Raw genomic sequence first — 26976 nt, 5'->3', positions numbered from 1 at the left:
ACTCTATGCCCGTGGGGTAGAGAGAGAATTAAAGATTCTTTATACCACAACACCAAGTGCTAGCTTCTCTCATGGAGGGTATTTTCAATGCTCGCGTGTTCCGAACTCTGCAACACTGCGTCAGCCTTTGTATGTACGATCTTGTGTGAAAGATTGGCTTTTCGTTGCTGCATTGTCACGGTCCAAGTGAATAGTTTGAACCTGATGGCTTGAATTGCTGCTATTTGGGCTTGTGTATGTGTAAAGTTTATAAAGCGTGTGTTGTATATGACCGTAAATGTCCCTTATTTAAGCTATGCATTGTTCAAATGCTTTGGAATGGCTACGGACAATATTCAACCTGCTACTTCCAAAGTCATCTGTTAACAACTGTTGTGTACACACATAATGGCAATCTTTTTGCTCTTATGAACGTATAAGTGAGATGATTTTTTCCCCTCCAGTAACAATTGAGCAAGAATGTGAGCCAGTGTGAGTATAAAGGTATTATATCGAGATGTCAAGTGTGTATTATACATATCAGTGTACAGTGCAAGGTGTCGTGTTGGTCAAAGACATTTTGAGAAACGTGACATAATAGTCTAAACTTTCAGAGGAAATAAATGTAATGCCTACTATAAGTAGAGAAAATAAATGTATTTATTTTTATCGATACCATCATTACTGCAAGGTGTCGTGTTGGTCAAAGACATTTTGAGAAATGTGACATAAGAGTCTAAACTTTCAGAGGAAATAAATGTAATGCCTACTATAAGTAGAGAAAACAAATTTATTTCTTTTTATCGATACCATCATTACTGCAAGGTGTCGTGTTGGTCAAAGACATTTTGAGAAATGTGACATAAGAGTCTAAACTTTCAGAGGAAATAAATGTAATGCCTACTATAAGTAGAGAAAATAAATGTATTTATTTTTATCGATACCATCATTACTGCAAGGTGTCGTGTTGGTCAAAGACATTTTGAGAAATGTGACATAAGAGTCTAAACTTTCAGAGGAAATAAATGTAATGCCTACTATAAGTAGAGAAAACAAATTTATTTCTTTTTATCGATACCATCATTACTGCAAGGTGTCGTGTTGGTCAAAGACATTTTGAGAAATGTGACATAAGAGTCTAAACTTTCGGAGGAAATAAATGTAATGCCTACTATAAGTAGAGAAAATAAATTTATTTATTTTTATCGATACCATCATTACTGCAAGGTGTCGTGTTGGTCAAAGACATTTTGAGAAATGTGACATAAGAGTCTAAACTTTCGGAGGAAATAAATGTAATGCCTACTATAAGTAGAGAAAATAAATTTATTTATTTTTATCGATACCATCATTACTGCAAGGTGTCGTGTTGGTCAAAGACATTTTGAGAAATGTGACATAAGAGTCTAAACTTTCGGAGGAAATAAATGTAATGCCTACTATAAGTAGAGAAAATAAATTTATTTATTTTTATCGATACCATCATTACTGCAAGGTGTCGTGTTGGTCAAAGACATTTTGAGAAATGTGACATAAAAGTCTAAACTTTCGGAGGAAATAAATGTAATGCCTACTATAAGTAGAGAAAATAAATTTATTTATTTTTATCGATACCATCATTATTGCAAGGTGTCGTGTTGGTCAAAGACATTTTGAGAAACGTGACATAATAGTCTAAACCAGTGGTCGTCAGCACTCGCTGAAATGTGCAATGGGTACGCGGTGCCGTCCCATGTGCACCGTCGTGCAGCAGGGAGAGATAGAGAGCATAACCGCTAGCAGCTACGCAGTGCACCATGGTGCACTGCGTTTTCCGCGGGTAAGCGTTGCTAGTCCCAGCGTGCTCTGTGCTGACGACCCCTGGTCTAAACTTTCAGAGGAAATAAATGTAATGCCTACTATAAGTAGACAAAATAAACGTATTTATTTTTGTCGATACCATCATTACTGCGATTCCTACTGCTATTACTGTCATCCCTATTCATTATTGTAACTATTTTATTACTGCTATTATTAAGTACATCTTCTGTTATTACTACTTTGTGGAAAATATACCGTAAATATGAAAAATATTTTGTCTAAACTTTAACTCTTCCCGTTCGAATGAGTCCATTTGGAATCACTAACATTTCTGTAATCTCTGACTCATAATGTAGAAAGCGGAATTTTAGGTCCTAAAAAGTGGCATTTTAGGGCCTAAAATAGGCTCTTAAACTCCTTTATTTATGCTCTGTAACATAAAAAATAGGCTTTTTTGTTAAAGAATGTCACTAATATAAGATTCAACATTTATTTAATGCAAAATTCTAGGATTAAAAGAAACTTCCACACATTTCACATTTTACAAAGGTGTACATGCATACACAAAATGAAGAAATTCCATCTTTAAGTTAGTGTTTTTCATTCACTAATCACATTTCCATAGTTTGCTTCACAGTAGATGATCAGCACCTATGGTGGCTATTGTGTCGCTCACTGCTGACTTACAAATGGTGAAAAAAAGGAAGAGGTTGTTATGTCTTGGTATGTAAGAGAATCCTTATTCGGGTAGTCTACAACCCAGCGAGTTTGTGCTAAATTGCTGATAGACAGAGAAAGATATAATAATAATAATAATAATAATAATAATAATAATAATAATAATAATTTGTCCCGAAGAAGTTCTTTTACATGCCAGTAAATCTACTCACATGAGTTTATCGCACTTAAGCACACTTAAAGCCATTGACCTGGGCCGGGATCGAACCCGCAACCTCGAGGTTAGAAGGTCAGCACTATATCGACTACGCTACCCAGGCCGACTGAAAGTTGGAATTTTAGGATTGAAAGATTGTAAGAATGAGAATGGGTGGCCCGGAGGTACTTCTCTATTGTATTGTTCACTGCTAGGAAGGAGTTATTGTTATCCGTCTTGGAATGTAAACGGTACTAGATGTTAAGAAAAACAGTAGGCTAAACAGTTACGAAAAATGATGCAAAAAATTTAAAAACTTAAAAATAGGCACTAACGTCGAAATAGGCATTTTTAGGCACTATAAAACTCCTTTATTTATACCTATATTTCCATGAAAAATGTACGGTATATATTAAATCTCAAGCCTGTATGTATCAAGGAAAAAAATAGATTTTTGCGTAAATTCCGCTCTCTACTCATAAGATTTGCCTGATTCCATTTGGTATCCTCAGAAGTAGTATTGTTCTTTACCGATAGAGTGCATCACCCGCCAGTTCCTTGGCCAGCTGTTGTTAGAAAGAGGATTGCTTTGTTTTTTTGTTTCTCCATGGTGTCTCTATGACCTTGTGCACACATAAATTCAGTCGAGAAAGGGTTAAGAAGTAGTAAAATAAACATTTAATTGTTATTATTTGTTATTATTACTAGTGGTGAGAATTATATAAACTAAAAACCCTAAAATATGCCTGCAAATATGTACTTAAAAGTGCCGAAATATGCATTGACATATATACACACACACACACACACACACACACACACACACACACACACACACACACACACACACACACACACACACACACTAAAAGCTCAAAAGCCGGAAAACTTACCATAGTATAGCATCCCAATCCCACGGAAAACAAAACACTAGCCATATACTATAGGTTAACGGGAATTATTCAAATTTTGGGCATAAAGGAAAGCTCAGTCAGTTTTATTTTCTCAGTTGTTTTATTGGTCATTGTTAATTGAATTGAAACTAATTTGATACAGACAATTAATTTTCTTTCAGCTTCTTCTCAGCCATTGACCCAACCAATTTATTTTCCTCCTCCTGATCAGTTTCAGCATCATTCTTTCTTCACCCACTCTTTCCAACACAGCTTCGTTTCTTATTCTGTCTGTCGCTTCTCTTCACTTCGTCGTAATGTCCATGTTTCTGCCCCATACAATGCTACACTCCACACAAAACACTTCACGTGTCTCTTCCTTAGTTCTTTCTCCAGAGGTCCACAGAAGATGCTCCTTTTTCTATTAAAATCTTCCTTTGCCATTGCTATCCTCTTTTTGACTTCCTGGCAGCAGCTCATGTTACAGCCTATAGTACATCCCAATTATTTGAAGCTGTCCACTTGCTCTACTGCGTCATTTAGAATTCGCAAGTTTACCTTCTTTACATTTCTTCCTATGACCTTGGTCTTCGTCTTATTGGTGTTTATCTTCATACCATACTGCTCACAGCTGTCATTTAGCTCCAATAGCATATCCCTTAGTAACATCTCTTCTAATCTACTGAAATTTACCAAATAATATTCATTCATATATAACACTACAGCTCATAAAGGACCTGGACTTTCTCAATCAATTGAAACCATTCATCTTTGTCTTGCGCGCCCGTTGTCCCCATCTCCTACATCCATCTCTCCGCAAATCATCCTCCACGTCCTGAATCCATCTCAACATTTTACCAAATAATAAATATAATTAAAAAAACATTTCTATCCACTAAATTTTTTGCATGCCTATTTTTACGTATTCCCCAAGTCAAATCAAGGAGTTCTGAATATTTTTTTTTCAAGAAAACACCTCATCAACTAAATAAATAATTAAACTTGATTTAACAAAGTCCAGAAAACTAGAAAACAGTTTTCCTTACAAATAATTTAAAATAAGTACCTATGAATGAAATAAGCTCTTAGTGTCGAAATATGCACAAACATCCAAAATATGCACATGTATGCACGAACAACCATGTCTTAATAATTTTAATTAAACATGAAACATATAGGCTAATTACTAAGTTTCATTAAGATGTGCAGCTCCGACACAAATAGTTTATGTATTTGCACATATTTCTCACCATTAATTATTACTATTTATGGTTAATTACTGCTACTTTTACTGTTATTGCTGCAAATATTATAAATGACACTTTTGATAATAGTAACACTGTTATTACAACCAACCACAATAATAATTCAAAATTTATTTGTTTAAATCAAGAAGAACACATCGAAAGGAAGTAGGCTAAATTCGTGTCAATAAATTCAAAATGTTCGTAAGATATGGAGACACTCTGATAAAGTTCTACAAAGTTATGACGAAATGAGTAGCTTTAGCCCTCAGAATTGGACACTGAAGCAAAATAGACAAGAAAATCCCAAGTACGGCTTCCATCGTACGAGGAAGTAAAACCATCGGCCCCATGCAACAGATTTCCTACATGTAAATTATTTCGTTCTCCATGAATAACGATGAACAAAGGAAAAATAATATGTTCAGGCCCGTCATTTCTTCATTCACAACTCTTGGTAACAAATGTCACTCCAACAATGCAGTAGAATAGGAACATGTCGATTCATAATACCCCTGGTTCATTATAATAAAATGTAAATGAAATATTGGCTTTGAGCATATTGATTTTGGCCTTGTAATTCCTAGAAATATTAATGAATATTTTCGTCAAATAAAAAATGTTTCTGTTTATATTTTAACTATTTTTTGTTGAATAATGTATCGGCAATTAATTCAGTCATTATTACTTTTAGTTTGTCATTAGATAAAGTATTGCAATGCTGTAAAAATATAGTCTATCTCGACATTTTCGATGAGAATACACATTTTTAACATTCCAGATATCGAAAAGCTGTTTTTATGAATCCAATCCGTGTGTGTACAAAGGTTTATTCCTAACTGTTGGCCTGATTTGGTTCATCTTCAGTATCAACGAATCATTTTATCAGGAGATGATGTATAGCCACGGTAACACAAAGTGGTCGGCCTTGTTTTTTTGGACTAAGCGCCAAACGTAGACCTGCAGTCGTGGGCATAAATTCAACATGAAATGTTAAATGTTATATTTTATTTAACGACGCTCGCAACTGCCGAGGTTATATCAGCGTCGCCGGTGTGCCGGAATTTTGTCCCGCAGGAGTTCTTTTACATGCCAGTAAATCTACTGACATGAGCCTGTCGCATTTAAGCACACTTAAATGCCATCGACCTGGCCCGGGATCGAACCCGCAACCTCGGGCATAGAAGGTCAGCGCTATACCAACTGCGCCAACCAGGCCAACTTCAACATTAATATAAAACACAATAACACAATTAAAAGTAATTTTTACGTTGTAATATACAAGAACATGCATCGTAATAAAGATTTAGAATGTCGATAAGCTACAAACTGTGAATAACTTGCTTGTTGATTGAATAATAATAATAATAATAATAATAATAATAATGATAATAATAATAATAATGATAATAACAATAATAATAATTCTTTATTTATATTGGCAGAGTTAAGGCCATAGGGCCTTCTCTTACACTCTACCAGGTCACAAAGTATAAGCTTACAAGCAGTTAAAATTTAACAAAAAGTTAAAGAACAGAATAGGCTACTAACATATTACAAAAAAATAATAATAATAGCATAATAAAATCGACACTAAACAACATGAAAATAATACCATAATATAAAAAAGAAAGTAAAATACATTGGAATATAGTGAAAGCAACTTATTTAGTACAAATGGTTAATATGGAAAAAAACGTAAGGAAGAATATATCAAAATGGTATGTAATAAAATAGTAATAAAAAAGAAAAGAAATACAAAAATTAAATAAAATTCACGATAAAAAGGCTATGATAATAAATTCATCGATTGATAAAGAGAACAAAAAGGGGAAAGGAAGGAAAAAGAAATATATAGCCTATATTTTTACAAAACTATGGCAGAGAAAAGGGCTTATAACTGAAAGGAATCTGAATTGAAAAAGTGCAATTTTAATTTATTGTTGAAACTAGACAATGTCCGACAGTCCCTGACATGTTGTGGTAGAGATTTCCAGAGATGAGCTGCAGAGACGGTGAAAGATGAAGAGTAGAAGGATGTTCTGTGTTTAGGAATGGAGAGTGTGATATGGTGTTGTGAGCGAGTATCTATTTCGTGATATGAGAACAAATGTTGAAAACGAGAAGCTAAGTAGCTAGGGTTAGAGTTTTGAAGAATATTGAAGAGTAAAGTGAGAGAGTGCATAGTTCTTCGCTCTTCGAGACGGACCCAGGACAGCATATTTAGTGAAGGTGTGATACGGTCAGATCTACGGACGTTGCAAATAAATCGAACACATGCATTATGAACACGCTGTAGTCTGTCTATCAATTTCATGTTAAGGTCAGTGTAGAGATTGTCACAGTAATCAAAATGAGGCATCAAGAGCGACTGCACTAAATTCTTCTTGAGAAGCAACGGAAGGAAATTTCGAATGAAAAATATATATTAGAGATAATACTAATACATGCCAATCAACTTATAAAGTTATACACGGATCTTTTCTGTCTCTTTGGTAGCAGAACGGTAGCGCGTTACTTTATCTTGTTAGGAAGTTCATCTATGTCTCAAAAGTAGGAGAAAGATGCAATCTTTCGAGAAAGGTGTCTGTTGCTACAGTCGAACGGCAAAGCTTTACCCTATATAACTTGGACATATTGTTTAGCGTATGTATTGACTTTGTGAACTATTAATAAATTATTATCATTATTAATAAAACACAGGGAAAAGACGAGAGCAGTCTTTATGAAACAGAGTTATGTATCTCCACATCCTTGCCGGGAATCGAACCCTGGCCCGCTGGATTTCTGCTACTTAGATAAGTTACCACTTCAGCCACAGCAGAGGACTATGATTTGACAACATAAATTTAAATATAAATTATTATTTTACAACTGCCAACGTTGTAAATAATAATATTCAGTACGTTCAACAGATATGATAGGATTCTCACATTACGAGGGAAGTCATTTTCTCACACTGCCGGTCACACCGGTTCCGACTACATGCTTTATGGGATCCGACGCTCTACAAGCGTGGATGGCTGCAAAGTTTCTCACCGACAACCACGTTTATCAAGTTCGTGCATTCGTCTTCTCACACGAGCTGTTTTGTCCCACAAGAATATCAAGTACAGACCTACTGTACATACTAGGCCTACTCTAATTCCACCGACACAGGTTCGAGTTGAATTTCCAACGTTTGCAAGACTTGTCTAACAAACAAGAAATTCTGACTTAAATAGGCCTATGTATCATCTTTTCAAACTGTATTAATTGTTCAGAAACGATGAGGTAATAATTTGAAATAATGAAGCTGTGGAGGAATGAACACGGAAATTCTCGGTAAAAAAAAAAATCTGCCTCAACCCGATTAATTCATCACAGATGTGACATGTCAAAACATAGAATAATTATTGTGAAATTTGTTAAAAGAAAATGAGTAGTACGTAAGATGCGACCCAATGGAGTTTCTTATGCTGTATTTTTATGCCACAATCTGTTAAATGAAAACAGTAAATATTTTATCTTGGAATAAATTTCCTTGTCCATTCAAGCAATCGTCGAAGATGACGTCAAATTTCCCCCTGCCATTCGCAAAGTCATCCTTTGAATTACTTGCTGAAACATTTTGTCAAAATATTCATCAACTCCTTCTCTCCTATAATGAATCATTAAGTCTAATTCGCAATGAAAATTAAACATAACGTAAGCGTTAACTTAAAAATTTTAACGTTATGGTGAAATCAAGAAGTCATATAATCATTCACAATGAGAACATAAACATAACCTCAAAGATACTTGGTAACCATGGAAACATAACAACGACGCCATTTCCTCATATTCTGTCGTATATTTCAGAGCTCCATGAGTGTGTACTGTTTGCAAATCACGTAAGCATAAGCATGAAAGTTCGAACTTTGCAAACTTTCATGTTAACGTCTAACGGCAATGTTTATGTTAGTGTTTATGTGAATCATTGGGAATGATCCCATTTGGTAACCTGGCCGCAAACTTCTGTGTTTATGTTACGGTTATGTTTAATTTTCATTGTGAATGGGCCTTTATCCTTGTAATATTATCTTGAACGAATAAAACCGTATTAAAATTGCATGGCAACAATTCGGACTATATGACTGACGATTTAAAACGTTCCAGTACATTCACTGCAGGGTTTTCTACATGTCACTCTCGTTATCGTGTGTTAATATAAAATGTCAATCTTAGATTCTCTAACGCAGGCCTACTGTTCTAAAAAAATGGTCTACCGCTTATTCAAAAGAGAAACAAACAAATTAGTAACATTTGATTATGCCTGTAAGAACGTGTGAGTTTTGTAGTCAATACTTACCTCTTAGTAGAGCCTATACAGATGAACAGACGATATATAACCGTCGACACCAAGAATTGAAATAGGCCTATCACCTTATATCACACCTACCTGCGAAAAAAAGAGAAAATGAGATTGAATGATGTTCAAATAAAACCCAGGTCTTTAATTAGGTACTGTCGATAACCCGAATAAAGAAAAATAACGTTATGGAACACAGCTATATGCAGATGATTCTATTTTCGTATAAGATATCGATACAACAAAAATAATTCACACATAAATCATACTTAAAATAATAAGCTACACAATATAAACATTTATTTTAAAAAATTAATAATATTCTTAAAATATCTACAATATAATTTATACAGTATTAAGTATAAAATGTAGTTACAGAATATATTACTAGGTTTAAAATAACAGAGTGTCTTATATGAAACAAAAGAGAAATTGGTATCAAGAAAAATATTGTAATAATTAAATAACATAAGTCTACTTGGCGCTATAATTAGGTCGTTACAATGTGTAAATAAAATCGAATTAAAGTTACAAAACGGTAACTATCCTATTAGGCATTAGCTGTATTATGTAGGATAAATAAAACCTGAGACAATGCGAAAAGGAGATTACAGGCCGTTGAAATTATATTTAACAAAATAAACAGTAATACAGTAGATGTTACAATGGCTGCACGCTAAGGAATGAAAATTAGGCTACAATGAGAATCGAAAATATTTACAGGATACACTACGGCGAAATTGGAATTTTTTTTTACTTTTAGAACTAGATATGCCTATTGAAAATTTGTGCACATATCATGCAGCATATAAATAGTCTTCCTTCATCTCATTTAGCACAAAATTGCCTGAACTTTCCATCACATACCTGTCAAACTACCTGAAACATAATTTATTATTTACTTTTTTCAGATTATTCGTCAAGAGCTGAGAAAAAGTTATTTTATATACTATAATATATCTATTTTTTATTTACCAGAGCTTCCTCAAATTAGAGGCTGCCGTTAGACAAAGCATACAAAACAAAAAAAAATAGATAATGAAAGATAATAGAATAATTGTGACGTCTTACTTACTTACAAATGGCTTTTAAGGAACCCGAAGGTTCATTGCCGCCCTCACATAAGCCCGCCATCGGTCCCTATCCTTATTGTAGAGATTCGTAACAAATGATTTTTTACGGTGATGGGTTGTTAGTCCTTCGCCCAACCCCCAAGCTGGAGGACCACCCCTTATCGGCTGTCCACGACTGCTTATTCAATATATTCGCAGCTACTCTCCATATCTGGAGGCCGTCTCCTCTATCCGCAACCTGAGAACGCGCCATGCCGTGGTGATTGGGACCCACAATACATGGAATTGTGACGTCTAGCAGAAAGAAAACTATTTTCCTCAAAATTCTTTATGTTTAAGGAAACTCTTAATATCAAGTTTTGTTAAGCATACCTTTCAGAGAATCTACACAAAAAATCATACAAATAGTACAAAATTTTGAGAAGAAGTAGAATTTTTAATAAAGCAATATTTAAAAAAAAAATGCAAATGGAGAAAATTGAGTTTAGAAGTTAAAAGGGCAACCCAAAAATTGCAACCTTAAAATTAAATTTCGTACGAAACAACTGATTGAAGGGGCCTATCTGCATAAAAATTTGGGGAGAGATTCTCCGAACCAGCGACCATAACATTTTTTAATGTCAAAAACGAAAAATCGAATTTTTTCAACAAAATTTCACCTTAGTCCTTAGTCAACAAATAAATCGTAAAATGAGGTCCTCCGATGTAGAACTACTTCAAATGATAATATATCCAGCTACAAATCTAGAGTAACCAGGTTCGATCACTGGCAGATGAATAAAGTTTTATTATCCTGTCACAGGAATTGTCCATTATCTTGTGTTTGTCGTGTGTTCTTCATTGGTGACAATGCAACATACTTACACGTTTTTGGAAAAGTTCACTGTTTAGGCCTATAACCAAACACTGAAGTAAAGTGGATAATTTTTTTTTAGCTCTTGAAGAATAATCTGAAAAAAATAATAGACCTAATAATAAATAATAAAAATAATTAATTATCATTACGGTTTAGGCTGTTTTGGCCTGTTCAAAATAATTAATATGAAACAAATTTATTGGTACTTTGGTGAACAGAGCTAAAGATCAGAGCTTAAACTATACAGGGCAACTTTCTTGGTAGGCATACTGTATTGTGGTCAGTACGCTACAGCACCACTATTTAGATAGGCTAAATGCAATAGAAACGTTTTGGCGAAAGATCATCAGAGAGAACCCGTTGGTTGATATGGTAGGTGTACGCAAAAAAGGCAATAATTTACCGCTTATAGCAACGAAGGAGAAATTCCTTGCTGTTACGGTCAGCAAAGGAAATGAGACAACAATGGAGAAATTCGGTCAGCAAGACAAAAGAAATCCGTGTAAGATAGCATTGGACAATCACAAGACAAGAGAGACTGATCTAATTCCTGAGTAAGTGCAATAAATCTCAACTTCCCAGTCGGAAACCGAAACAGCTCCACTACATTTTGGGTCTATAAAGTCACCTCTTAAGTCACAGCCAAGATTATCTAAAACTGTCAGAATTAATAATTAATAATTAATTGATATAAGCCACAATTAGAAATATTGACCATGTAAAAAAGTTTATTAATTCAGAGTGTTCTGCCCAAGGGCAGGTCTTTCACTGCAAACTCAGCATTCTCAAATAATTTCTACCCTATTTTCCGCCCTTACTCTTAGTCTTCACATATGATCCATGTAGACCTATCTTAATATCGTCTATCATCTGATATCTTCTTCTGTCCCGAACCTTTCTTCCGTTCACCATTCCTTCCAGTTCATTCTTCAGTAGGTAGTTTCTTTTCAGCCAGTGATCCGACCAATTTCTCTTTTTCTTCCTGATCAGTTTCAGCATTATTCTTTCTTGACCCACTCTTTCCAGCACGGTTTCATTTCTTATTCTGTCTGTCCATTTAATACGCTCCATTTTTTCCTTATCCTCATTTAAAATGCTTCAAGTCATTTCCCTTCACTTCGTCGTAATGCCCATGTTTCTGTCCCGTACAATGATACACTCCACACAAAGCACTTCACTAGTCTCTTCCTTAGTTATTTTTCCAGAGGTCTGCAGAAGGTAAAAAGTAAAGATTGGAATGTCTTTAAATCATAAGTTATTAAGAAATAGACTACAGTACTTACTTCGTGATTCATATCGTAACGTTTCTAACTACAAATCCAGAAATTCAGCAGAGCCAGGTTTGATTACTGAGAGGAAAGTAGAGGTTTAGCTTACTTCCATATAAGAATCCTTTTTTATGCTGTGTATCTTGTGTTGTTCTAAGCGATGGCCTTGCACTATGACGATAAAATTTTTGAGGAAGGATTTTTCTTCTTGAATAATTTCAAGAGAAAAATTGTCCCGGGGTCGGGTATCAATCCCGGGATCTTTGGTTGAACTTACCAGCGCTCTATCAACTGAGCTACCCAGGAACTTCACCCGACACCGTCTCAATTTTTCCCTTTATATCCACACAACTCTAGTGGGTTGGCAAGGCGCCAGAGACCCACATCGAGTGCACACAAACTCTGTGTGACTTGGAATTGTGGTTTTCTGTTATCGTACTTGCAGTAACGTATATATTATGCAAATCTAGTTTTTCAGGTAAAGCTCCCTGTGAAGCAGACTTGAATAATTTCAAGGAAAAAATTGTTCCGAGGCCGAGTGTCGAGTGAAGTTCCTGGGTAGCTCAGTTGGTAGAGCGCTGGTACGTTCAACCAGAGGTTCCGGGATCGATACCAGGCCCCGAAACAACTTCTCCCTTGAAATTATTCAAGTCTGCTTTACAGGGAGTTTTACGTGAAAAACTAGACTTACATGATTTTTCTTCTTATTTGACTATCATCATATGCCATGAGGCGTCGAGAAAACGAGAGATCGCCATTTCTATTGGTACGAAAAGCTAATGTTATTTTATAATCCTCACAAGGGTTAGGGCGAACCGGGCCAAAGAACCTCATCCTTGAAAGTAGGTGGTGGTAGTGGTAAAAATGTTGTTGTTGTTGTTGATGATGATGATGATGATGATGATGATGATGATACTTACTAGTCTCATACAATTTAAGTGTCTCATTGTAGCATTGGAAATTAAAATTAAAAGAAACTTATAGAAAAGTTCAAGAGGACAGTGTGAAGAGTTTTATGAAAGTGAATCATTTATATAAAAAATGCGTGAGAGAGAGGATAAAAAACGAAGACGAAAGATTCTGTTATTGTGAGTTGATCCGGCAAATAATTACAGCACGGTTTGAGCGTGACAGTTGAGGTGATTAGCGTAGTGCATGCTGGGAGCTGAGACATCAGCCGCGGCCACAACAATACAAGGGAATTCCCCTCCTTTCATGACTGGACCATTGTTACCATCCTGACTTAGCACATTTCCCGCGAAGTTCTACTATCGTCAGACGAGCGTGTATGTTCACAACACCAACTTCATAGCCCATCTACAACCCACATACCAGCCCACAGGGTGTTTCTAATAGTATATTCACCTTTACCCCATTATCATCATCGAGGTTAATATCATCATGAGCTTTATGGTATGGGTACACTGGTCAGTCCCGTTCTTATTGTTTATGTTTGTTTTCTCATTTTTTCCATTATATTTTATAATATTTTTCATAATTTCACATTATGTTTGAAATAAGGTCTTCTGTCAAGCAACTTATACAATCATTCCAGTTCTTCATCATTTTTCAGCTTGGTATTTAGATTACCTATTCTGAAATATTCGCTTCTTTCATGATCTTTGGTGATTCTGTTCTTTTATTGTCATGGAATTTGACATGGAAGGATAACAAATGAATCAGTCATTTTAGAAAACGCTCTAGTCCATTTTTGATAGGACGCTATTGTATTCGTATACTTGAATACACCTTAGAGATGACATTATTTCATGGATTCATTAAGATATACAGAAACTGAACACTTTTCAAAGTATATTTGAAAAAGTACCATTCCTGAAATAAGGCCATTTTTATGGAGATTTGATTGATGTTGTGATTTCGGACTAGAGTCTTTTCTAAAATGACTGATTCAAATGGAGATTTAAACAAGTTCAGGAGCACTTAGTTCATCCATATTGTCCAATATGTCACAAGGTGGGCCAAAGAAATGGGAGATTTTAATTTTGTTGTTGGCAGTACATGGATTATTGTAACTTAGTACGCTTATTTTCATGGTCATTGTTTGGCATGATTGTTGCAATTTATTAAACATGAGACATTGGACTGATGAGCAAGTACATCCCTATTGCGACTCAGTGCCGATTCTATTAAGGAGAAAATCGTAACTCGCCGTCACCATAACAGCCTTTCGAGGCCTGTAATGAGATAGCTCTGTAGAAACAGTAATTTAACCTTGTCTCAGCTAGTAAATTCTGACTAAATATAATGGACTTGTATTACCAGGAAATTCTGTAATATTAATGTCAATAGGTATAGGCCTCTAAATGTATAGTATGGTTTCTCTTAATAGACTAGTCTACTTAAAGTCTAGAATCTAAGTTATTTGCTTTTTCAATAGTCTATAAGTTCATTATTGTCACATTATCATGTGACTATCTCTGAATGGTCTGTAATTGACGAACTGGGTGCAATAACAGCGTTAATGTAAAAATTCGTCTTTGAGAAAAATTAGACAAAAAATTTAAAATTGTTATGAACAAACTGATAATGATTAATATATTAAGGGGTTGCGGGTATACATTAATAAAATTCAAGATTTTATAAAATAGGCCTAATGCTCTTATTGCACCCAGCTCCTCAATTTAAAACAGCTATGTTGTATAGCAGGCTAACATTCAATCCTCTGGGTCCAAGGGAATCTGTCATAGAACATTTCGTCACCGGTCAATTTGGTCATGTCAAAACTGTCACTGGTTAATTTGATCACATATGACATTACTCTCAACGGTTAAGTTGGTCACATGTAGCATTACTCTCACCGGTTAAGTTGGTCACATGTAGCATTACTCTCACCGGTTAAGTTGGTCACATGTAGCATTACTCTCACCGGTTAAGTTGGTCACATGTAGCATTACTCTCACCGGTTAAGTTGGTCACATGTAGCATTACTCTCACCGGTTAAGTTGGTCACATGTAGCATTACTCTCACCGGTTAAGTTGGTCACATGTAGCATTACTCTCACCGATTAATTGGTTACATGTAACATTACTTTCACCGGTTAAGTTGGTCATATGTAGCATTACTCTCACCGGTTAATTTGGTCACATGTAGCATTACTCTCACCAGTTAAGTTGGTCACATAGAGCATTACTCTCACCGGTTAAGTTGGTCACACGTAGCATTACACTCATCGGTGAAATTGGTCACATGGAGCATTATTCTCGCAGGTGCATTAATGTAACAATAGGCCTATATCTGTGTAACACTATAGTCTAGAATAGGGAAGAACATTACAACAATAGACTATTAAATTCCCAATACTTTATTTCAAGATATCATAATTGTTAGATTGAAAGCTTATAGTTTCCTGAAAATGACATGCTATATTATGGCCCGTGGGAAGCCAAGAATATTATTGTCCGTTTTATAATTTTAATTATTACTATCCAATCTGAATGCATTTCCTTCTCTTTTTAACTGGCGAATGCTCGGCTTCTCTTCTTTCTATGTCCCTCTTTATTTCAATCATCCCGTCTCCAAACTATCCCCACTCTTGTTTAGATATGTCTTTAGTAAACATAAAACTTTTATATTATTTATTTTCCTACATCCGTGCAGAACTTCCAAAACGAAATTTTTCATCCATAATTTAAAAGTATGCTGTCCAAAATAATGGTCAAAAGGAATGCTAAAACTACGGTATGCAAACAGTTAAATATATAAGCCTAAGTATTATTAGGGTATATTGTAATGTGTGTCCAAAACACCGTGTGACAAAAATGTAATAGACCATGTGACCAAAACAGCGTTTGACACAAATATGTGTGACTAAAGCACCGTGGAACAAAAATAGGCTATTATGTGTGATGACCAAAACCCCGTGTGTCAAAAAAATGTAATAATATTTTCGCATCCCTTTCCTATAAACATCACTTGGACAATGAACTACACTTTATCAGCCACATTTTCTAATCCGCATATTGAACAAATTCGATGTTCTGGTGTAAGATGAACTGGCTTTGACTTGCTTAACCAAACGTAAAAGGTAATCTTATACTGCGAAGAGAATGACGTTCCAAAGCGTCTCCGATGCCAGGCAAGTCCCATCGATTTAACACACCTCTATATACAGCAAACGTCATTATGTGCCATTAACATCTCCAAGGGTAATAACAACTTGGTTGTACGCGGTGGGGGATCTACCGGAACTCATTCCTTCTAGTTTTTCCTCCACAGCCTTCCATCTGTTTTCTGTTCGCTTTTATTATTTATTTCTTTCGTCATCAACCTCTCTCTCTTTCTCCTTTCCCTGTCCTGTATTATGCTCTATTAGTCTTCGTTATTTGGCTCTCTTGCTAGAACAGCAGTATTCCAGCAAAGAGGGTAGCAGCCATATTTCTGGTCCGTTGGTTAGAACGAGAGAGAGACAGTCTGTAAGAGAAAGATGGGTTACACAAGAGGGAAAGAGCGGGAAGGGAAAAGGGGGAGGCGGAGTTGCGATGGACCCGCCCCCATTATAGGGATAGGGAGGGGCTTAATCTGACCTCACCCTTCTCACTTCCAACCCCATGGTAGTGGTACCCTGAGCCGAGACAAAGTTCGGGGGTAGTTTTGGACCCCCCTCAAGAAAAAAAATGTATCCACGGGTTGTGCACTACATTCATCCCTCTCTACTTTCGACCCTCTATGACCATGCACACCTGGCCATTGCTCCGAGATTTATGGTTAATGTACGACAGTGGGGTGTTTTGCACAAGGGATGGAATCGTTCGACAAAAACTCGGTGTGTTGCGGGTTTCTTATTTCCAACCCCCTCGCTAGGTGATGCTTCTGACCTGACCTTTCGCCGGGCGCTCGCACGTCGTAATGCGTCGCCTCCCCCTGCTCATCTGCATTCCTGCGTTACACAGCCACACAGAGGCCCGTGAGCAAAGGGAGGCACTCTCGTACAGAGGAGTGCGCTTGCGTAATATAGGCCCTTGCCTACAGACACAGTTCAGTTCTCCGGTATGACCAGAAGACATATAATTACTTACTGGACTAACAGGAATAGAAGAAAATTGTTCGTCTCATTATTACTTCCAGAAAGATTTCTCGAGATCCAGTCTTACGAACAATTGAGTCTTTTCAAGGGGTAAAAAAAAATCGAATCCTCGTGCCGATAGCATCCCTCTTTTATTATTTATCAGAACAAGAAAAAATAAAAGCTCTGTTACCCTACTTTCTGTAGGCTACGCCTCAACGAAGTGTAACGCCGGTTTGTTACGTAACAGCTTGTCATTAAAGATACTGCAGTTCGAGCCCCGAAGATCATTAGAGATTTATGGCTGATGAAGCTGCTGAGATGAAAATTTTCTCCGAGTAAGTTAAGAATCGATTTTTTTCTGCAGGGAAAGCATCATCGTCTTTTCCAACTTAATCAATTATATTATATATACTTATCACTTAAAACGATGAATTATATCATTGAGTATAAAAACATATTTATTTTATTTTACGACGAGCGTTTTCGCCTTACGGCATCATCAGATCTCATCTGCACATGACAAAAATACATTATAGAATATCTGGTTAACAACTTATAACAAAAACTAGAAAATCAAATGAGTTTTTTAGGAGCATCTTAGAGTAGAGTGTAAATGTGATTTCTGAAGTATTTGTACATCATTGTCAAATATGGAAACACCAGAGTTACAAAGTATTACGTACAGTAGTGGCAAAAAAACCGGACCTACCCTTGTAGCTGATTTCAGAGCCTTAGCACAGTTACAGAACGATAAACTGGTAACTAAGACTTTCGAGGTTCGAATCCTGCCTGGGAAGGAAACTTTGTTTTGTTCCTTATTCAAATTTATTCCTAATACTTTTCGATTGCAGCGATATTTTAATACTAAATTAACTTATTATGCCCAGAACACAAATTTTACCAGCTTAATTTCTAATGGCATTTGAAATGGGCTACGTCAGCAGTCGAAACTACAACAATTTCAAAAGATTACTCGCTATCTTGTGAATACGGGCGTGGCATGCGCAGTGGCTCATTTCGGGAACTGATTATTCCGTCAGTCCGGTTTTTTTGTCACTACTGTACAATAGATATGTCTTAATTATAAAACAATTAAAAACAGTTGAACAACATATGTTGAATGAATTAGTTGTACATAAGCTTATTTGTTGAAATTACGTAGCCTATGTGATATGTTGACAAGTAGGCCTACCATCAGTTACCAAATCATAGATTTAGAAATATGAATAAATGTCCAGCAGATAATTACAGATGAATAGTAACTTGGTCGTAATGTTTGTTGGTGGACTTCAGTCAAATTATTAAACTAATAGGCCTATCTATTGTTCTCCCTTAATCTTTCCTTAATGTTACAAGAAATCTTATTTGGAGTCATTATGTTATTTAAACTCAATATGTGACTTTTTAAATTGTATTGTTATTTTGAGAAGTTTAAAGACTTATCTGCAACAATTGAAGAGTTCAGAGCCATAGTGGGCCAAGCGCCATGTATTAAAAACGGAGAAAGCAAGGGTTAAAGTTAAATGAATACCATAGTTTAATGAAGATTGACATATCATTTAGTTTTAATGTATATACTTTATATTACTTGCTATATGTTTCCATTGAATTATGGTAATAACTTCATTTTAACCCTTGTGTGCTACGGTTTTAATAAATGGCGCTTGGCCCACTATGGTTCTGAATCCTTCAATGCGTAGTTTCAAAAGTGGTCCTATAATGTCGTCATAGTAGAAATACAAAACCCACATGCAACCAATTTAATTGGATCTTAACATTTTCCTTATGCAACATGATAGGTGGTTCATCCGGAAGCACAGCACAAGAGTTTCGACTTCTCATACCGGAAATCCGGATTGAAATCACGGCAAGTCCATGTGGAATTTGTAGTGAGGAAGGATGGCGTTTGAGACAGATTTTGCTCGGGTATTCCGATTTCCATCATTTTCCAATGGATTACCATCCTCTGATTGTAACTTGGATCCACTTCCTATTGTGCGCTATGGCTATTTAAAGACAGTACTGTAAGTTAAAGTGTGTAAACTATTATTATTATTATTATTATTATCATCATCATCATCATCGTCATCAACATTAGCTATCATCATTATCATCAAATTCTGTTTTCAATATCATTATGAACATAAGTGTTTCTTTGAATATCATCCTTAGTGCCTGAGAATAAAATAAGAACACTTGAAACGACAGGCCTATTTAGAAGTGTAACTTCTATTCTGTATGTCCTTTATAAATTCTTCACACTTTCAGTAGTCTATGTAATTATTAAACAATTTAAGACCTATTGTAGGCATATTAGTTATATCAAATATAAATGACACTCAGGAGGAAATTAAACGCAGAATGAATATGGGAAATGCCTGTTATTATTAGGTTGAGAAGCTTTTGTCATCCAGTCTACTCTAAAAAAAACTGAAAGTTAGAATTTATAAAACAGTTACAGACCTATTACCGGTTGTTCTGTATGGTTGTGAAACTTGAACTCTCACTTTGAGAGAAGTACAGAGATTAAGGGTGTTTGAGAATAAGAAGCTGAAAAAATATTTGGGGCTATGATGGATGAAGTTACAGGATAAGGCAGAAAGTTATACAACGCAGAACTGCACGCATTGTATTCTTCGCCTAACATAATTAGAAACATTAAATCCAGATGTTTGAGGTGGGCAGAGCATGTAGCACGTAAGAGCGAATCCATAAAAGCATATAGAGTGTTAGTTGGGAGGCCGGAGAGAAAAAGATCTTTGGGGAAGCCGAGATGTAGATGGGAGGATAATATTAAGATAGACTTGAAGAAGGTAGGATATGATGGTAGACACTGGATTAATCTTGCTCAATATAGGGACCGATGGCGGGCTCATGTGAGGGCGGCAATGAACCTTCGGATTCTTTAAAAGTCATTTGTAAGTAAGTATTGTATTAGCTATAGGGGAGAGTCGGGTAGTATCGGACATCGGGTAATATCGGACTGTGAGTTTCTTTCATCTACCACACAATGATAGTACCTGATTGACATGGTTACGTTTCTGTCATGTCGCATAGAGAAACGTAACTATGTCATTCAGGTACTACCATATGGTTGTAGATGAAAGAAACGCACTGTCCGATACTACCCGATGTCCGATACTACCCGACTCTCCCCTACATTTAGCTATTATAGGCCTACATTTGAACATTAATAAATTGTATAAGGTATAATGGCTCTGACTGATTCTCAATACAAGCTGAAGCAGGCCTGTGGGCATTCTTTTAAAAATTAATATTTTCCAGTGATCGATTCATAATACAAGCTACGGTATTTCAATAAAACTCAACATTTCTTAAACTGTAGGAAAATTAAAATAATTTTCAGGAAACGAACTTCATAGCCTATTATATTAAGATAAATTTATACATATTTTTTATTCTAATCTTTCATAGGCCTAAATTAACCAAAGCGACGTTTCAATCAAACTCGACAGACAAAAACTGTAGAAGATCCTGTTAGACTGTTGAAGAACAAAATTATTATGGCATTAATTTCCTCCCAGTACTTTGATTTTTCTAATTTTCCAGTAGGTCTACTTAGATATCAACCTTTACTTCATTACTATAGGCCTATATTTTCATTTTAACTATATGTAACCCCTTTTGTGCAATATATTGTGAAATAAAGCAATAAATACCCACCAGAATATTGCACAGTATTGTTATGGTCTGCTTTTGCCTCGGGGTATCCACACCTCGTGTGCTTTCTCCATCTATTAGCCATTTTACGGCATAAACGTCGGGATGTTTTGCTATCCTGATCCTTTGTGTCGCTTTCATGTGACAACTCCCATTGTATTCACCTTCCCTGTCGATTTCCCTCAAAGAGAGGAGAACCTCAAATATAACTTATAGGTGAAATAACGATGTGCACAATATTCCTTTTATGTTTAAGAGTTAGACATGTCCGCGTACATACTAGTGATACACATGCGACGCAGGGAGTTGGATCCCCATGCTTTTTCTTGTTTATAAAAGTATTCGATGTTGTCATCATTACGTTTCGGTCACAGGAAAAACTCTGTAGATCTACTTAATTTTATAGAAGACTGAATGGGATCCGTAGCAGTTCCGAAAGAAATGAGATGAAAAATCACTGCTTAACGTGGGCTTGAACTCAGGTTCTCATTAGTTCAATGTAGGCCTATAAGTAACCATAGCATATTTCAATAGATGATTAATAAATGACTATCGGTGTATTTGTTTGTTTACTTGAATGCTACTATTATAAATTAGACTATTTATTTAGCGTTCCCATTCAATTTTAGTCATTATTGAAAGATGATGGGATGCTTATTTAGGGCCAGAGCAATACAGCGATAAGAATGGAATGGCAAACAGGAATACTGAGGAAAAATCTGCTCCAAAGCCATTTCGTCCATCACAAATATCAGACGGCCATACTATGTTGAAAATACCGGCTCTTGTCCGATCACCAAAGTCAAGCAACATTGTGCATGGTCAGTACTTGGATGGATGACCGCTTCGGAACACCAGGTGCCGTTGGCGACTTTTTATAGATAGATATAACAAATTCTTAGACGGCAAAAACATGGGTCAAGTTTGGGAAAAATTTTAAACGAATAATATCCGAGGCCACCAATTTATTTATGTGATTATTGTAATTTTTTTGCTGTAATTGTTGTAATATCATTGTATATTATATATAATTGCCACCGTGTATAGCTATACCCAATTGCAGTGTACATGCATGCATACATACATACATATATACATACATACATACCCTACCTACATACGTACATACATACATGTATCTATGTATGTACGTGTATTTATTCATTCATTCATTCATTCATTCATTGGCAACCTTTAGGCTAACAGGAGCTGGAAATATATATCTACATAAGTTTATAGGTCTAAGTTATCACATTTGGATATTTTAAAAACGTAGGGGAGACTGTTGTACCTTGAACATAGTGTACCGTTGAACATTTTTTTGTTTCTAATTTCTGCTGCTACCTAGAGGACTCAAACTGAGTCAGATTATAGAGAAAACCGCTAAGTAGCTCTGGTCATAGTTTCGTTTCGATTTATTGCAAAGTGTGAGTTCTGTGATAAAACAATTTTTATACTCTATCATGCCGGAATGTAGTAATTATACACCTGGTAGCAGCCCTGTAATGGACCTCATGAAAGTACGCCTATTCATTAAAGTTATGGTGTTCCACCAATCAGAAATACCATTGTAGCAATATGAAAGGGCAAGTATCGATTATTCTCGGATATGCAATCGAAAGACAACTAGCGCGAGATTAGACAAAGTAAAAATGGCGGACACTAGTGATAACGAGCTGCAACTTACACCGCCGGAAATTTCGGCAAAAGCACTCGATGTGACTAATAACTTATTAACTTATGGTCGAGCATAAAAAGTCGTATGAAACTTGACTATAATGGTAATTAAGACGCTCGTATGAAAATTATGAAAATCGCTTGCGCTCGTTTCATAAACATACTCGCGTCTTAATTACTACCATTATATGCTCGTTGCATAATGTACTATTTTAGTATCAAAAGTAAATATTTCGTTCATTGCTTTATGTTTTCTAACACGAGATCAGATTATATTTGTGACTATCAATAAAGTACAGTGTATTCGCTACCATCTGGTGATAAATGACATATGTTAATTTCCATGATTTATCCGAACCTCTACTTACGGCAGCCATATTTGTTTAAATGTGCACTCTCTTGTACCTTTGAAAATAAAACATCTTGTACCATGGAACATGTTCCAAGATACACGATACTATCGGTTTTTGTTTTTCTTTTATTTTAAGATCTTGCCACGATGTAAGTCTGAAGTTAAGATGCCCCCAGTTGATCCGGATGCCTTGAAGAAAGCTGTTGAAGCAGCTATTGCTCCTCCAGGAAATAAAATAAAATCTCAATCAGAAGCCTGCTCTGGTTTATTAGGGCAAATACATTTTAAATATGATTGTCAGTTTTTATAGCTATATTCCCACCTATGTTCTATGTGTTCCAAGATACAAGAGGGTATGTTTCAAGGTACATGAACCTGTTGTAGGTACCTTTGAACACATTACATATCCCGCCATTTTATTTTTTCCATCCTTAATAGATCTGCAAAACTGGAAAATAGATACAGCACTTTGTAAAGGAATCTTCAAGAACTTTTTAAGTTTAAAAATTTCATTTCAGAAAATTAGAAAAATAAAAAATAAATTGTGAAAAGTGTTTCAAGGTACAACAGTCTCCCCTACAAATTGCATTCTTATAGATTGCAGATAAAGATTGAATTCCGTTCTCAATAAGAAGAAAGCAATTGTGAATGAATTATTCAGAAGAGACCTAATTTCTTCACCAGCAATGGAAAATGGGATATCCATATTAAATCTATTCTGGAATCTTAATTTGTTTTTATCGTTGTCGTCAAATCATTCCTTGCGGAGTTTAGCATTAAGTTTCATTATCACCATTATCTTATTCAAAAATCCAGAAGAAACACCAAAAAGAAACGAAAAAATCTATAATCTCTGCATAAGCACTACAGCACACATTTCAATAAACGTAGCCGTAACGTAATCTTATTACGTTATTAATCCTAAGATAATGGACGCATCCAGAAACGACAGACGGTGTTCTGCTGTTTTCAATGTCCACTTGTGAGGAACGCATTTTTGACGGGTGCCATCTATCGAGTATCGATAATCGATGTTCCCTCTCCCCCGTTTCTATTGTTGGCGGGAGTTCCATTGTTGTGGCACCCTCTCCCCCGAAGCCGGAAGTCACCGCGGGGCCGAGAGAGTGAGGGGTTCAACCGAATCAGAATTCCCACCCCCTACCCACACAATCTCCCTCAGTAACCCAGGCAATGCGGAGTAAAGGTGCTATGACCATAGTTTGTGCTACTTCAAAGGATATCTCTAAGTCTTGAAAACGTTTGCTCAACAAACTGTTCCAATGAATGTACGATTCTAGAAGGGCATTCAAATGGACACAGGGACAATTTTAAGGCTTCTTTCATCTTGAATGTGCAATAGTCTTTTTACAATGACAGATAGGACTTCCTATTATAGGCCTACTCTTTGACATTTCAACACTAATTCAAAAAGAACAGGTTATTTTATTTAACACTCATGGCGAAGTGCATCAACATCGGTTAAAAACGCAGTAATCATAGATTACGAAACGACAGTTAAATAGTAGCCGTGGTTAAATGTAATTTCTATGCACCATTCATAATCACCGATTACTAAAACATGGCTAGCTGACACCTCATTTAACCAGAGTAAAGTCTATGATGGTACATTGCTTCTACAAAATGACTAAAGGAAAGCATCCATACCGCTGCAAAGATAATTGTTAACGTCTAAAAACGACTTCGCTCACTACGTTCTACATCGAAATGAACGTATCCTACATTTTCGCGTTGCATTTGTTTGCCTTTGAGCGCTGTTATATTTGCGAGTTCCATTTCTTTGTTTATCAGTACTGTTAGGTTAAAATCGTACAAAATGGAAAATTGAATGCAAAAATGATTATATCCCAATGTGAGGTTGAAGTATCGATAGACTGAATTACTAGATTTAAATGTATTATATAAAAAAGATGGAATATCCATAAAGGAAAAGGATGCAGAAGATTAGTAGGAATGTGTGTACGATCTTGGACCCCATTTACACCAGGGAATTGTGCATTATCCTAAGATCCATCCATCAGCCAGTGACATAGAGAAAGAGATACCGGTATTCGGTATTTCCTCTTAAAATACAGAAAATAACAGTTACATAGAATCGTAATATAAGCAGACAATCCATAGGAGAAATATGATTGTTCTTGTGTTATTTCAAGTGATCCATTTGTAGATTTTGATAAACGAAATCCCTCCTGAAATTTTCTGTCACCTAATTCCTCGTAAGAATTTTCTCTTTCCATTAAAGAACCTTCACGCTCACGCTCTATCCAAGTAATTTAAGTACTGTACAATAATAATCGTCTTCGAAATAATCACCTGTGGCTCTGGCCACCATTTTGCTTTACTTGGTCTACTAATCGCTGGTTATCTCCTTTAACCGCTCGTATTTGGCCAGTTAGAGATTACTGTGGTTAACCTCCTATTTAAGTCGTAACCGATTAATCAGGGATTAGGTGACAATTTTAACCGATGGTTACACTAACCGATGTTGATGCACGTGGGCAACAGTCGCTAATAATATGTTCCAAAATTAATATCAACAGGTTCACAGAATGATGTTCCATCGTAAATTAATGTACTGTCCAGTGAATTTATCTGCCAGTTAACATTTCAGGAGATTGGTGTACGATTTATTTACACATACATAAATAGCCCCACTACAGCATTAGACCTACTAACAATAATAATGTGCAGTAATAGGCCTAATTACATTATTATCATATGAGTATTATCATAATTTTTTATTAAAACAGGACTATAACACATGTTAAATTCGGAAGTTTCTATTATGTCCACTAATATTTAACAAAAAAGGCTCACTGAACATGTTCTACCATGCCAGAAGCTCCAATTTTATACACATACTTCCTTACAAATGGCTTTTACAGAACCTGGAGCTTCATTGCCGCCCTCACATAAGCCCCCAATCGCTTCCTATCCCGAGCAAGATTAATCAAGTCCCTAACATCATATCCCACCTCCCTCAAATCCATTTTTATATTATCCTCCCATCTACGTCTCGGCCTCTCCAAAGGTCTTATTCCCTCAGGTCTCCCAACTAACACTCTATATGCAATTCTCCATTCACCCATACATGCTACATGCCCTGCCCATCTCAAAAGTCTGGATTTAACATTCCTAATTATGTTGGGTAAAGAAAACAGTGCGTGCAGTTCTACGTTGTGTAAGTTTCTCCATTCTCCTGTAACTTCATCCCTCTTAGCTCTAAATAGTTTCCTAAACACCTTATTGTCGAACACCTTTAATTACTGTTCCTCTCTCAAAGTGAGAATTCGAGTTTCACAACCATAAAGAACAACCGGTAATATAACTGTTTTATTTATTCTAACTTCCATTTCTTTTAAGCAGACTACATGACAAAATCTTCTCAACCGAAGAGCCTAATAACAGGCATTACCCATATTTATTCTGCGTTTAATTTCCTCTGGAGCGTAATTTTTATTTGTTACACTACTGTTGTTCCAAGACTTTTGAATTTTTCCACCTCTTCAAAGGATAAATTTGCAATTTTTTATATTTTCATTTCGTACTATTTTCGGATCACGAGACATAATCGTATACTTTGTCTTTACGAGATTTACTTCCAAACCTATCTGTTTACTTGCTTCAAGTAAAATTTCCGTGTTTTCACCAATACTTTGTGAATTTTCTATTAACATATTCACATCATAATTTTAAATATATTTCACAGAAAACAAATAGCACTTCTGACTTGTTTTTCCATTTGAAAGTTGTCTGTTAACATAGAAGCTTAAGAATCATAATAACTAATAGTAATAATAATAATAATAATAATAATAATAATAATAATAATAACAATAATAACAATAATAATAGACCTCTGATAATGATAATAATAATAATAATAATAATAATCACAAAAATA

The 26976-nt window shown here is 35.7% G+C and overlaps 1 protein-coding gene and 1 pseudogene across 6 annotated transcripts in view; one reads left to right on the top strand and one right to left on the bottom strand.

Annotated features, from left to right (window-relative positions):
* The window catches only part of LOC138710867 (uncharacterized), a 2470114-nt gene that overhangs the window by 1538556 nt on the left and 904582 nt on the right, over nt 1-26976 (bottom strand). The window lies entirely within an intron of this gene.
* LOC138711292 (5S ribosomal RNA) lies at nt 21777-21895 on the top strand (annotated as a pseudogene).

Source organism: Periplaneta americana, chromosome 12, assembly GCF_040183065.1.
Source record: "Periplaneta americana isolate PAMFEO1 chromosome 12, P.americana_PAMFEO1_priV1, whole genome shotgun sequence".
In the NCBI taxonomy this organism is placed as follows: Eukaryota; Metazoa; Arthropoda; class Insecta; order Blattodea; family Blattidae; genus Periplaneta; species Periplaneta americana.
This window is presented reverse-complemented; position numbering and strand designations above follow the sequence as displayed.